Genomic DNA, 15594 nt, shown 5'->3' on the forward strand with positions numbered 1-15594 from the left:
GGCAGCATTGCGTAGTGGAAAGACCCCAAGCTAGAAGTTTAAAACTTAGCTGGAATTGTGGGATCCTGGAAAGGTTACTCAGTTTTGGGGATCAGCTTCCTCTCCAGGGGGAATGAGAATCTGTATGGGGCTGTTGTACCAGTTACATGAGACTGTGTTAGAAGAGTCACCAGCAGGCCTGGTACTCAGTCGCTCACTTCCCCTTCTCTTTTGCAGAAGGAGAATTGCTTCCTTCAAGGGAAGCTTTCTATCTCACTGGTAGTGTGCCCCCAGTCAATGATAGGAGTAAATTAACTCTCAGGCCAAGTAGTTTTCTGCCCAAGGGTCCTATTCTGTTTCTTCTCCACAATTTCTAGAAAGCCCTCCCTGGCCCCCAGTCCACACTGATTTTCCCCTGCTCTGGTCTCTCTCACTGGCCTGGGGAGCTCCTTGAGGGGAGGACTTTGAGCCTCCAGGCTCTGAAACAGGATCTAGCCCGGTGTAGGTGCCCAAGGCACAGCTACTGTGAACAAGAACCTTCCACACTTTTGCCAGACACCATGCTGACCACTACTCAATGGCCTTCTGTTGCTTGCTGATTAAAAAGGCAGGGACGGTACATTATACTTCACTTGTAGTTCCCACAGGGTTTTCATGGATGCTTTTTGAGTGACTAAAAATCTCTTCTTTGAATCTATCTACTGTCTGCAGTTCCTGGGACATGTGGACTTTTTTTTCTAAAGAAAGCAAAATTAAGTTAGCCATAGTTTTCTCCTTCCAATGCTCATACATGTCTCGCGAATGTTAAGAACAGGCTCTTGACAGTCAATGGTCTGGTCCCCTCCCCCCCTGTATAACTAGACAAAGCCACACAAGGCCACTGGCCAGTCTGGGCTGTGGGCTAAAGGGGGAGAAAAGGGAACAAGGTGAGGAGGAGAGGGGGAAAGCAGAGGAAGTAGGAGAAGGGGAAAGGAAAGGTAAGGTGAGAGTTGAAGGAAAGGAGAGAGGAGAGAGGAGAGAGGAGAGAAGGAGATAGAGTCCATGGTTGGCCCTGTAATGCAAGCTGTCGACTCAGTGTGGCTCAGCCTAGCCATCTCCACTAAAGCCTCTGCCTGCTCTATCCAGGTAGGGCACCCAGAGTGGCCAGATCTGGAAAAGTCCACGGGTTCCTTCTGCTTCCTGTGCCCTCCCCTTAGAATCTCCCGGGTCTTGGGCACCATCATGGCAGCCTCAGGCCCTCCCTGCCCTCCAGAGCTGCTGGTTTCCTGCCTGCACCTGGAGGCTTTCCCAGGTGTGCCTGCAGCTAATCTTTTGTTTGATTAATATTCACCAGGTCCAGGCTAATTCTGAGGCTCGTGCCCAGGTTCCCCCAGGTGAGTTTTTCAAAAGTGCTAAGTGCTGACACAGCACACGCTGGGGCCAAAGTCTGCACTGTCCTGCTGGGGTTCTCTGAAGTGTGCACCAGTGGGTGCAGCTATCTCTCGGCTTCAGGAGCAAAAGCCGCTTCTGAGGGGCAATGAGGAAGCACAAGGTATGAGATAAAATGCCTCCAAGGAGTTACCGGCCTTGACTAGAGGCTGCAAGGATAACATTCAACGGAAAGTCTCCAAGTTATCCACCTGCCGATAACCTTCAGAAAACCTCTCTCCAGGAGACAGGGAGCCCCAACTCAGTAGCTTGGGGCCACAGGCCTCTGTGATAGTGCACAGCATTTTAGGGGACGAGGGCACATTGCGGAATTCTCTTGTCCCTCAGTCCTGCTGAGAAGGGATCTATCCCATCTTCAGCACAGGCTGGTGTATAACTCCCCAAATCCCTACTGGCCCCCTGAGCCCCACTTCTCTCCTATGCCCGCATCCCCGTGGCAGCAGACAAGAAAGGAAGGAGGCAGATGTAGAGGGAAGAGCACAGAACAAGGATTCAGGAGGTTCCACATTGCCCATGGCAATGACCTTGAGCAATGCCTCTTTCGTCTCCACTGCAACACAAGAACTTTGACTGCAAGAGCTCCATATGCTTCCTTCTCCTTCTTAATATTAGTTGGTTCTAAATCCCTCAGGGGGCTGTAAGGAGTCATGCACTCTGGTGGGAGGGAGAGTGGGGGTTAGCAGAAGAGCAGGGAGGTAGGAGGGAGATGCTGGCCTGAACTCCAGAATCCTTCCCTGGCCCCTGGGAGCGAGGCCAGGCTGCTCTGGGATGGCCACTGCTGCAACTCACCACCCACATCCGGAGACAAGCCCCCAACCTCTCGGGGGAAAGCCTCACCACACCTTTTGTTCTCCGGGCTTAGCTGGGGATTCTCCATCCATCTCTGTCCAGAAATAAAATCTACTTGGACTTCTTCTGTTTTTGATATGCTGGTGATTGGATGCCTTCTAGTTTCTTTTCTTTAAACCTTGAGGCTGAGTTGGCTGTCTGATGTGACGGAAGGCAGCTGGAGTTAGCACTGGAAGATGGAGGGATGAGGTATAGCCCTGGCACTCACCTCTCCACACTCCCATCAAGTCACTTCACGCTGGATCTTGGCTTTTATTTCGTATAAAGAGAGAGCCAGTCCAGGTCCCTTGTTGTTCTTACTGTCACTTATCCCTGCAGAACTTTTCCAGGGGTGATGACAGTGGCTTCAAGGGAAACACACTGACCCACATCCTTCTACCTCTCATTTCGCCTCCAGTCCAGGGTCCCAGACTTTTTAGGATGCCCCAGATCAGCCAGCCCATTCAGACCTCTCCCGGGTAAGTGATGCAACAATATATGGCAGAAGAGAAAATTCAGGAGAGGAATTCCCCTGCTTTCTGGCTGGCATCTGGTTCCTCCTAGCTGGCTGGGCCCCTTCAATTTCCATGGGGAGGCAGTTTGGGTCCCTGACTCCAGTTCAACTGCATGCCTGGTAGTTACCAGCTCATGCCCTGGACAAAGCACAATAGAGTAAATGAGATGATCTCCATGGAGAAAGAACACTGACAAGTGTGGCTTATCCAGATGGATGGCACACTTCAAAAATATCCCAATAAAGCAGCCGCATAGCACAGAGAGATCAGCTCGGTGCTTTGTGACCGCCTGGAGGGGTGGGATAGGGAGGGTGGGAGGGAGGGAGACGCAAGAGGGAAGAGATATGGGAACATATGTATATGCATAGCTGATTCATTTTGTTGTAAAACAGAAACTAACACACCATTGTAAAGCAATTATACGAGAAAAAATGATAGAATTTTATTTAAAAATAATTCATTAAAAATCCATTATTTAAAGAAAAAAAATCCCAATATTTCCCTTTGGAAGATATTTCATGGATGGGATTTTTTCCTTGTAGAAGATATAATTTGCCTGCCTCTGTTGGTTTTAAACTGACATCAAAACGGAAGGCGTAGGGGCTTCCCTGGTGGTGCAGTGGTTAAGAGTCCGCCTGCCAATGCAGGGGACATGGGTTCAAGCCCTGGTCCGGGAAGATCACACATGCCACGGGGCAACTGAGCCCATGCGCCACAACGACTGAGCCCGTGTGCCACGGCTACTGAAGCCCACGTGCCTAGAGCCCAGTGCTCCGCAACAAGAGAAGTTACTGCAATAAGTCTACACGCCGCAATGAAGGGTAGCCCCCACTTGCTGCAACTAGAGAAATAAAATAAATAAATTTATATAAAAACAAACAAAAAAAATGGCAGACATACCCCAAGCACTCAACAAGGAAGGGGTTCCAGAGGATACATGTGCTGCGGGCTACAGTTAAAGACCCTCACCAGGACCCCGATAGAGTATGTAGCATCCTTGAGCCAATTAGAAGTGGCACTTCTTCCTTCAGAAAAATAAATTTAGTTGGTGTATTGTTGCATAACTTGGATAGCCATTGGGGCAGTATGTATTACCTATGCTTTCCCCCTTCCAGGTTTGCAGGCAGGGTAAGGGTAGGAATTGAGCCACTGAAAGCAATAGGAGAGGAAAAGAAACACCACCATGGGATGCCTGGAATATGGCTGGGACGAGACTGTCTCACGCATCTGTGCATGCCAGTGTCCTTGTGCACAGCCATGTGTACTGCTGTCCCAGGACTTGGTCGTGAGCTCCAGATCTTCACAAACACCTAGGGCCTCCCATGTAAGTTTGAACACACTACAGTGTGGATGGCATCCCCTTAGGCGTGGCACGCTGGAGCAGTGTACAACCTGAAGAACTGTACATGGTGGTCCTGCCTTCAGAGGCTTATCCCCAGGTTTGAACGATCTCTGTGCAGGTGGTAGAGAGGGTTGATGGCTGGCTAGATTCTCCCCTCCCAGCTCCCCAGAGAGCAGTATAGCCTCATGGTTGATCACACAGACTTGGAGTCAGGCTCCCTCCAAATTAATAGCCCATTGTACTTTTTGCTGGGAAAGTGATGTGGGTCAGATTACTTATCTTCTTTAAACCTCATTTTCCTAATCTGTAACACAGGAGAATAATAGCACCTACCTTATAAAGTTCGTACGCGAATTAAGTGAGATAATCCATGTAACTCAAAGGGCACAACCTGCAGTAAATTCTCAATAAATATTATCTGATAGGATTAATAGCTTAGCTTACAGCAACAGGGAGCAAGTGTCTTAAAGACTATTTGATTAGTAAAGACGTTAAGTTATAAAGTCCAGTTAGTTTGGAAAGCATGGGCCAGTTTTCAGAGCACTGGTCCAGAGCCAAGCTGGTCCCCTCTCTGAAGATTTATGGGGGTAAAAACGGTACTGGCTACTTCTCTTGGGAACATAACTGAATTCTCTTGCCCAGCACAAAGCCACCGGTGGCCTCTTTACACAGGTTTATGACAGTGTGACCTTCTGATTACAGGGCCCAGACTCCAGAAAAAGGCAAAATAATACTTAGACCAAATGTCACATCTGGGAAGAGCTTTGTCCACTCCCTGACCCCCCACCTCCAACCTCTAATCCCAGTTGTAGCAAAGGATTTTATTTGTTCAGTAGACACAGCAGAGGGAAAATCAGCAAACAGAATGCTAACCAATGCAAGAAAAGTCATTTGTGCTGAAACAATCTGTATTGATCTCTTTCCTCTCCAAAACATGTTTTCTAATGAATAAGAGCAATGTATAGAGATGTTTTATGCTTCCATGTCGCTGGTGGTCAAGACTTACATTCCTCCTTACACATCACTGCAAATTTTTCTGCTTCCTCTACCCACACACGTAAGCTTTTTTCTATCCTTGTTATTTACGGGAGAGACACATCCTTCCTCCCCCTCCCTCAGCCAAGCTCTGGTCAGAATACTGAAGGCTGAAGAAAACATTGTTTTAAAACACTTGGATTACTACAAGTTCTTTATCACTTCCTCAGAAACTCATAGAGGGACTTCCCTGGTGGTGCAGTGGTTAAGAATCTGCCTGCCAGTGAAGAGGACACGGGTTCTAGTCCTGGCCCAGGAAGATCCCACATGCCGTGGAGCAACTAAGCCTGTGAGCTACAACTACTGAGCCCACGTGCCACAACTACTGAAGCCCGCGCACCTAGAGCCCACGCTCCACGAGAGAAGCCACCTCAATGAGAAGCCTGCGCACTGCAACGAAGAGTAGCCCCTGCTCGCCACAACTGGAGAAAGCCTGCGCACAGCAACGAAGAACCAACGTAGCCAAAAATCAATAATTTTTTTAAAAAAGAAACTCATAGAGGAAGGTGAACTATGCAACTTGTCACTCCTCCAAATGATAACAGACGAAAGTAATTGTATAGAACAAATAATTGTTTTATGATGCCATTAGCAGGCTTTTACAGCTCCAACCATCATTTGGCTGACAGCAAAGATTACGGTCCAGCAACATTCACACCTTCCAAACACAGAAGACGTTTGTTCTGGAGGCAGCCAGGAGAGCACTGAGATGGTTAAGTTCCTGCTGGTAAAAGCACAGAGTAAAGAATCCCAGGATATTATTTCATAGATCATAGGAGTATACATACAGCTAAGATCTTAGCTGAAACTCATCTCAGGACGTTGGTATAGATCAGTGTGGGAAAACATGTTCCACAGCTCTTAGCATAACCTTTCTGGAGTGACTTGAGTCTGGGGATTAAAACAAATATATTTCTTACTGGTTGGGATTATTTGCTTATGATGCTATTTGTAATAGACGTTATCCTGTGATGACGAATCACTGGCCCTTGCAGGATGGAAGGGGCTCCTAATAATTAACTCGCCATGGAGGAGCAATTGGTCTCCCCGAGGAATCGTGCTGCACGGGGGACTTGGTGTTCAGCTCTGCTGCTGGCAGGTTGGACGCTCATTAGCAACAGTGCTAAACTCAGCCTTGGTTAGTGGGAGCCCAGGCTGTTCTTGGGAGCCCACTTCTCTCTTGTGTCCATTGTACCAGCACCACGGTGGCCAATGCCTGGAATTGGCTGATGCCGGATGGCCAAATCATTCTGTCTGCTTGGTAATTTAGTGCCTCTTCCATGGTGGATACTTTCTGGTGGGCATTAGCCTATGATACAAAGAGCTTCACACTTCATACAGCTCCCTTGTCCAACCATGTGTCTTTAACCAATCTTTCAATCTTTCTCTATCCAGGCCTCCATCTCTATTCTAACATCAGGCCGTTTTTCCTTTAACACAGAGTAGGTGCACTGCCTAAAGTTCTACTTCCTGGAAGGACTTTCTCTTGCTCTCTCTGCTTTGCAAGGTCACTCCTTGTAACACAACTACTGGTTACTTTCAACTTGAATCCACATATCAAACCAACTCATCTATAAACAAAGCCTGGGTTTTGTTCCTCTTCCATGTGGTTTAATGTGTGCTCTTGCGTGGCCCCTTATAGAGGGGCACTGGTGCAGCAGTGGTCGTGGAGATGAGGGACAGGCTACTTGATCATGCAGCCTGCTTGTGCCCTCAAGTCCTTATTGTGCTTGGTCCCAGCTGTACCACTTCCCATTTATTCTGAGTTGCTGCTGGCATACTTGACCTTATGACTTAGTAGGTGTAATAGCTCTCAGTTCACGATGGGCAGTTCCACATGCACATTCATCTGGGGTCCTGTGTTCAGGTGTTACGTCTCTCCCAGGGCCCAGTATCACGATAGCAGTTGTTTTTCAAAAGACACATGATTCTCCCTTGCAGGTGGCATGGCTTTGCCAAACAACCACAGGGGACTATGTGCCCAGGCTGTGATTCTCCCACTGGGGCTTGTCATAAGCTCCACATAGCATCTTTTCCCAACACCTCTACCTCTAATATTAAGTGGCAGGGCTGCTTCCATCTCAGCCTGGACCTGCTGCCGAGGTCCTGGATGTGGACCCTGATCTGGGCCCCGGTCAAAGGTAGAAGCATTTCATGCTGCCTGGTGTATGGGCTAGAGCAGTATTTTTATGTGGAGGGTATGCTGCCTCCAGAACCAAAGAAGCTTGTCAAATACGCTGCTTCCTTCACTGTGGTGGAAGGTACAAGGTATAATATCTTGTCTTTCACTTGGGATGGGAGTTCCTGGCTGGCCCCCGATCACTGGACCCCTAAAAACATCGCTGATGGGGTGGCCCCCTGGAACTTCCATGAGGTCTTCCTCCCATCCTCTGAGGCATGTGTGTCTTACTGGGGCCTCCAGCATTCTAGGAGCATCTTGCTCACCCGGCCTGATTAGCATAATACCATCAATAAATAATGGAGCGATGTGACATCCTTTAGGATGTCCAGATGGTCCAGATCCCTTTGGACTATATTATGACATAGGGCAGAGGAATTAACATAGCCTTGGGGACAAAATTGTAAACCTATGTTGTTATTCACCCGTATAAGTGCAAATGGTCTCTAAGCCTTTCCTCTGAAGGGAATAGCAAAGAATGCATTCACCAGACCAAGGCTTCATACTATGTGCCAGAGGCCAGGTCAAATCTGCTGTGGTAGATAAACAGATACAGTGGCTGGAATTGGGGCTAATATTTGGTTGAGTTTGCAGTAGTTTATTGTCATCCTCCAGGCTCCACTAGGTTTCTGAAGGGGCCAACTATTGAATTGAATAGTGACATTATGGGAACTGCCACTCTGCATCCTTTAGATCCTTAAGGGTGGTACAAATGTCAACAGTTCCTCCCTACCGTGCAATAATATTTTGTATTTATTATCTTGTCTGAGGAGGCACCAGTTTCACAAGCTTCCATGTGGCTTTCCCTACTGTGATAGCTCTTACCCACAAGCCTAAGACCCAATGATTCAGCTAAAAAGCATGTCAACCCCAGTTACACATTCAGGGACTGGAGAAATTACCACTGGGTATACCTGCAGACCCAGTGGGCACACTGTAAACCAGACCTTGGCAGGGACTTTAGTCATTACCCATATACTCCACTAGTTAGAACAGGGGGCTGTGATGATGCTTTGGTTCTCTGGGTATCATGTGAGCTCAGAGTCAGTGTCCAATAGTTCTTAGAACATTTGGGGGTCCCCTTCCCCCAGTTACCCAATCAAACAACTGTGGGTCCCTTTGGGAAGGACTTACGGAATCATGACTCTGTATGTTTGGTGTTGTAGGTTTTTCCCTTTTTTTTTCTCTTCGGGACCTGGCTGAATCTGAGTCTGACATTTTATTGGGGTTGCTGCCCTTACACTCCTTGTCATCCATCCTTGACTTCTTCTGATGATATAAGCCAAGAAACACCCTTGTTGGTTGAGTGTTTATTTTGCCTCTAAAGACACCATATTATTATTATTATTTTTGCAGTACGCGGGTCTCTCACTGTTGTGGCCTCTCCCGTTGCGGAACACAGGCTCCGGACGCGCAGGCTCAGCGGCCATGGCTCACGGGCCCAGCCACTCCGTAGCATGTGGGATCTTCCCGGACCAGGGCACGAACCCGTGTCCCCTGCATCGGCAGGCGGACACTCAACCACTGCGCCACCAGGGAAGCCCAAGACACCATATTCTTTTAATCATGTCCATAACTCTCTGGGGTCAGGCCCCTTGGCTGCCACTCTAAACTTACTGCTCATCGTAATAACTGCATCCACCTGGCCTCTTTGGTCTGGGCCTCTCAACACCACTGGTATCACTGAGCCAATTTCTCCACCTACCTCTCCTACCAGCAGCCTGGCTTACAGAGGAGAGCCCCTCTCGATCTTTTTGGTGATGCTGGTGTCTTTCTCACTAGCTCATTTCTTTTAGCTTTTGTGAATGGTGTATTCACCAGGCCTTCTCATGGAACAGAATCATCTGGTAAGTCTTCCAGCCTTATAAAACATCCTCTTTAGCATGATCCCTTCCTGAACCCTTTCATCACTTCTTCCACTGCCTGCTGGGGCAGCTCTGGCATTTCAGCTGCATCTGGCTTGGGCCATCAATTTTTCCATGCTTCTAGGAGCCGTTGGAACAGTGAGGACTTCCTGAAGTCCTTGCCAGGGTGTTAACTCTTGTATCCTTGGAGAGCGCTCCCCAAACAAGAAACTCTTCCATATCTTTTCTTATGTTTCAGCCCCCTTGGTTCAGCAGCTTCAGAATCCAGTCCCATGTGAAATCCTCTGACTTTTGCTCGTTCATGCTGGCTGGGACTTGCAGCTCATCTGAGGTCTATTCCCTTTCTTCCATTATCAGGCCCAGTATATCCCAGCTGGGTGATGCTGGGACTTACCTCTCATTAGAAGCCTACTTACTAGAAAAGTAGATGGTGGGGAGAGGTCTCTGTAGTGTCTTCAAACAAGGAGGGTGTGGTGGGGTTTGGGAGGTAGAGAAAGTGGTGCTAGTTCTTAATAGGGAGAGGTGGATCAGTTCTGCAGACTCTGAGAGTTTAGAAGAAGCTGAGACTTAAAATTTTGGAGGGGTCATCCACCAGATGTCCCATCTCAAGCTCCCGGGTCCCATCTCCCCCACAAATGTCTCCATGCTCTTTGGACTTAAGCTTGTATACGTGTAGGAAACAGAAAGGGCAGGTTCCGCTTTCCTTTACAGAAAGAATGTTGTGTTACTTGCCCAGCTTGCCCGAAATCCCGCAGAAGCTGATAACAGGAGGCTCCCAAGGCCATTTCCTCACCAAATATTGAAACAAGCAGATGGATGCATTTAGTTTCCAGATTTGCTGCAATGGGACAGTCTCCACAATGATAGGACATTTCACTGAGTCGCAAGTTCTAAATAAAGCCTATTTGTTCACATTATCACTTTTAAGCTCTACAGTAACAAAACATCTTAATTTGAGAAGGCAGATTATCTTCAGAGATCATTACCCTTAATCTTCCATTCCCCTTTTTAAAATCTTTTAATTTTTTATGGCTTCTACAATGATGCCTCATTCTGCATTTCAAAAGCCAATGCCTAGGCTCCTCAAAGTTCCTGGGGTTATTTCCTTCCTAACTGTTGACTTTTTGAAGCTGAGGTTTATCTTGAAGGAGAGAAGGGGCTGGAATCCTGCAGCTGCACCTACTTGGGCCTGGGAGCTTTGCTCTCTAAAAGCAAGAGTGGGCTGGATCTACGCTTCCTCCCTGACCACTCTTTTTTTTTTTTTTTCCCCATCACAGGATATTGAATATTGAATATAGTTCCCTGTGCTATAAAATAGGACCTTGTTTTTTATCCATTCTATGTATAATAGTTTGCATCTGCTAACCCCAAACTCCCTGTCCAACTCTCCCTGACCACTTTTTATTGAGAACCCAGTGACTATCTGCAGTGTTGCTGGGTACCTTAGGGAGGGGGTAGTAAAGCATAAATATAAGGTGTGGTCCTCAAAAAATGTACGACCTAATTGTGGAAGAAACATCAAAACTCAAATATCAATACAAACTTACATATTCAGAAAAATAAGACCTCAAAAGAGTGAGAGAATTCAATGAGCCTAAGAAGTTAGGAAAGGATTCTCTTAGAACCATAAATTATCATAGAATCATAAGATGTGAGGGGACCTTAGAAGTGACCTAATCAAACTTCTACTTAATGCACAATACCTTCAAAGACTTCTTTATTTTTAAATTTATTTTATTTATTTTTGGCTGCATTGGGTTTTCATTGCTGCACACGGGCTTTCTCTAGTTGCGGCGAGCGGGGGCTACTCTTCATTGTGATGCACGGGCTTCTCATTGAGGTGGCTTCTCTTGTTGCAGAGCATGGGCTCTAAGTGCACGGGCTTCAGTAGTTGTAGCTCACGGGCTCTAGAGCGCAGGCTCAGTAGTTGTGGCGCACGGGATTAGTTGCTCCGCGGCATGTGAGATCTTCCAGGACCAGGGCTCGAACCTGTGTCCCCTGCATTGGCAGGCAGGTTCTTAACCACTGTGCCACCAGGGAAGTCCCTATTTATTTATTTTTGATCTTTATATTCTTTTAAAAAAATTTACACAATTTTTACAGGTTACTTTCCATTTATAGTTATTATAAAATATTGGTTATATTCCCCGCATTGTGCAATACAGCCTTGTAGCCTGTCTTATACCCAATAGTTTGTACCTCCCACTCCTCCACCCCTCCCACCCCCCACACTGGTAACCACTGGTTTGTTCTCTATATCTGTGAGTCTGCTTCTTTTTTGTTATATTCACTAGTTTGTTGTATTTTTCAGATTCCACATATAAATGATATATGGGATTTGTCTTTTTGTTTCTGACTTACTTCACTTAGTATGCTAAGCTCTAGGTCCATCCATGTTGCTGCAAATGACATTATTTCATTTTTTTTAATGGATGAGTAGTATTCCATTGTGTATATATGTACCACATCTTCTTTATCCATTCATCTGTTGATGGACACAGGTTGTTTCCATATCTTGGCAATAGTAAATAGTGCTGCTATGAACATTGGGGTACATGTATCTTTTTGAATTAGTGTTTTTGTTTTTTTCAGATATATACCCAGGGGTGGAATTGCTGGGTCACATTGTACTTCTAGTTTAAGTTTTTTGAGAAACCTCCGTACTGTTTTCCATAGTGGCTGCACAAATTTACAACCCCACCAAAGTGTACAAGTGTTCCCTTTTTTCCACATCCTTGCCAAACATTTGTTATTTGTGTTCTTTTTGATGATGGCCATTCTGACAGGTATGAGGGGATAACTCGTTGTGGTTTTCACTTGCGTTTCCCTGTTGATTAGTGATGTTGAGCATTTTTTCATATGCCTGTTGGCCATCTACATTTCCTCTGAAAAAATGTCTGCTCAGTTTCAAAGACTTCTGTCAGGGCCACGATCCCTCTGAAACCTCTAGGAAATGATTACCTCTTTCACCCCAGGCATTCCCTGACCCGTGGTAGCATCACTCCAATCCATACCTCTTTCTCTTCTCATACGGACACAAGTCATATTGGATTATGGGTCCGCTCTACTCTGTACGGCCTCATTTCAACAAATTAAATCTTCAACGACCTTATTTTCAAGAGGTCCCGGGGGTTAGGACTTCAGCCTATCCTTTTGGAGGAAAGAATTCAGCCCAAAAACAGGAAGAAAAAAGAAGAGAGCTAACAATTAAAGGATCATTAGGAAAACCTTCTTCATGGGCCAGTTGAACATATCTAAGTAGTGTGCACCTTCAGTGCAAGGACTAGTGTCTTTGTAGGTCAGGATCTCAGAAACTGCTGGTGGAGAGGACCCTTCCCTGGGTATCACACAGGAATGCTTGAACCAAGGTCTGACTTCACACGCTAAGAGAATCCTATGAGCTTCTCTCATAGTTGTCAGGTCTGGGGGATGGACAAGATGACCTCCTTGCTTTCTAAGCTACCCTCATTTCGTTGGTCTCGTGCTGTATTTCCAGCCCTCTCCTGGGTTAAGAAAGGGGGTAGTTTCTTGCCACAGATGCTGGAACCACCCGCAAGCTACGGTGCTTTTTCAACCATGGGCAGATGCTGCCACCTTGTGGCAAAAGGGCTTCATAGCTACGGTGACCATGCCCTTCGTTACTCAGATTAGGACACTTTTTAAAGTGAAAGGGGGCTTTTTTAATCATGGTGCCGGGCCAGCAGTTGCAAACGGGGACAGGGAATGTGAGGGAACAAAAGGACGTGCTGGGATTCTCTAGAGACAATTCTGGCAGCGTTTTCCAAATTGTCCCACTCTCCTCCGTTTACTCTCAGCAAGAAGCTTCCTTCCACGCTGGCCATCACCCATCTCATTCAATGTTAACAGTACAAGAAAGTTTTGAGTTCCTCTGACACAAAGTATAAGGAAATGCCAACCACGCCTATTAATAGAGGAGAAAAAAAAAGAATTATGTCTTTCTACATTGCCTGTGGATTCAAAGTGCCCCAAGAACATTTAAAGTTTAGTTCTGACTTTAAAGGTACATTTTAGGGGTGGCTTCCCTGGTGGTCCAGTGGTTAAGACTCCACTCTTCCGCTGCAGGGGGTACAGGTTCGATCCCTGGCTGGGCAACTAGGATCCTGCATACGGCAGGGCGTGGCCCCCCACCTAAAAAGATACGTTTTAAATCAATAAAGGAACAAAAAGCCCAGAAAAGACCTCAAGTGAGTGTGTGTGTGTGTGTGTGTGTGTGTGTGTGTGTGTTTGGTGGTGGTAGTTTCGAAATTTATATATTACTCAGAAACATAAAAGTAAAAAATTTTTTTATAATTGCATTTTATTCTGGATGTTAACTTCTGTTGATAGCAAAGATGAAGTGGCATTGGCAAGATACTTAAACCTGATGATTTAACGGTAACTTAACCTCTTTCATTTTCAGACCTCTTTTAGGTAAAGCAGTCAATTCAAAGCCCAAACTCCTAACAGCTTGAAGGGGTCCCTCTACCCCTTCTCAGGATGGTGTCTGGGTACAGTGACATTGCTCAGATATCACCTGGTCCCCCCCATTCTCCGCTGAGATATTCTTGTCCTGCATGACACCTCTCAGAAAGCAATTTGTCAATGTAACCCAGGAATCTCACTCGTTGGAATTTATCCTATGGAAATAATTTAAAAGAAGACTCAAGTTATACACGCTTTTTATAATCTCTTTCATATTACACTGTGATGACCATTTTACACACTGGACTCTCCCATCAGACAATGGGAGACTGTGTTCTTTTCACCCCAAAATTCCTGATGCTTAGTCCAGAGTCCAGCATATTGTAGATGGCAAATAAATGTTGCAGAATACATTGTTTTAATTTATTTTTTATTGAGGTAACATCAGTTTATAACATTATATGCTTCATGTATACAACCTCGTATTTCTATTTCTCTACACCCTACAGCACGCTCACCACCAAAAATTCAGTTTCCATCTGCCACTATACAGTTGATCCCCTTTGCCCATTTCAACCACCCTTCCTCCTTCCCCTCTGGTAGCCACTACTCTGTTCTCTGTATCTGCTTGTTTGCTTTTGTTTGGTGAGATTTGTTCATTTATTTTGCTTGTTTGTTTGTTTGTTTTTTAGATCCCACATTTGAGTAAAATCGTATGGTATTTGTCTTTCTCTATCTGACTTATTTCACTTAGTAAAATACCCTCAAGGTCCACCTATGTTTGCACAAATGGCAAAATTTCATCTTTTTATGGCTAAGTAATATTCCATGGTATTATATACCACATCTGTTTATCCTTTCATCTGCTGATGGACATTTAGTTTGTTTCCATATCTTGGCTATTGTAAAAAATGCTGCAACGAACATATATCTTTTTGAATTAGTGTTTTTGTGTTCTTTGGATAAATAACCAGAAATGGGAAAGGGGGATCATATGCTAGTTCTCTTCTTTTTTTTTTTTTTTTCATTTTCATCAAGAACTTTATTGAACAACATATTCACCCTTTTGTTCTACTACCTTCTGCCATTTTTCAGGCAACTTCATAATTCCATCTTCCCAAATCTTTTTATCTTTTTGAGTAAAGAACGGTTCCAGGTGCCTTTTACAGTCTTCCAGGGAATTGAAATTTTTTCCAAGAACAGAATTTTGTAAAGGCCGAAATAAATGGAAATCCAAACATGCAATGTCTGGTGAATACAGCGAATGAATCCGAACTTCCCAGCCAAGCTGTAACAGTTTTTGCCTGGTCATCAAAGAAACATGTGGTCTTGCGTTATCCTGATGGAAGATTATGCATTTTCTGTTGACTAATTCCGGATGCTTTTCATCGAGTGCTGCTTTCCGCTGGTCTAACTGGGAGCAGTACTTGTTGGAATTAATCATTTAGTTTTCCGGAAGGAGCTCATAATAGAGGACTCCCTTCCAATCCCACCATATGCACAACATCACCTTCTTTGGATGAAGGCTGGTCTTTGGTATGGTTGGCGGTGGTTCATTTCGCTTGCCCCACGATCTCTTCCATTCCACATTTTTGTACAGTATCCACTTTTCATAGTCTGTCACAACTGTTTTAAAAACAGAACGTTTTCATTACGTTTCAGGAGAGAATGGCATGTGGAAATATGGTCAAGAAGGCTAGTTCTAGTCTTAATTTTTTTGAGCAATCTCCATACAGTTTTCCATAGTAGCTGCACCAATTTACATTCCCATCAACAGTGTATAAACGCTCCCTTTTCCTCACATCCTAGCCAATACTTGTCATTTCTTACCTTTTTGATAGTAGACATTCTAACAGGTTAGGTGATATCTCATTGTAGTTTTGATTTGCATTTCCCTGATAATGAGTGATAGTGAAATCTTTTCCAGTGCCTGTATGGCTGTATGTCTTCTTTGAAAAAATGCCTATTCAAGTCCTCTGCCCATTTTTTAATCTGGTTGTA

This window comes from Globicephala melas, chromosome 1, assembly GCF_963455315.2.
Source record: "Globicephala melas chromosome 1, mGloMel1.2, whole genome shotgun sequence".
Lineage (NCBI taxonomy): Eukaryota > Metazoa > Chordata > Mammalia > Artiodactyla > Delphinidae > Globicephala > Globicephala melas.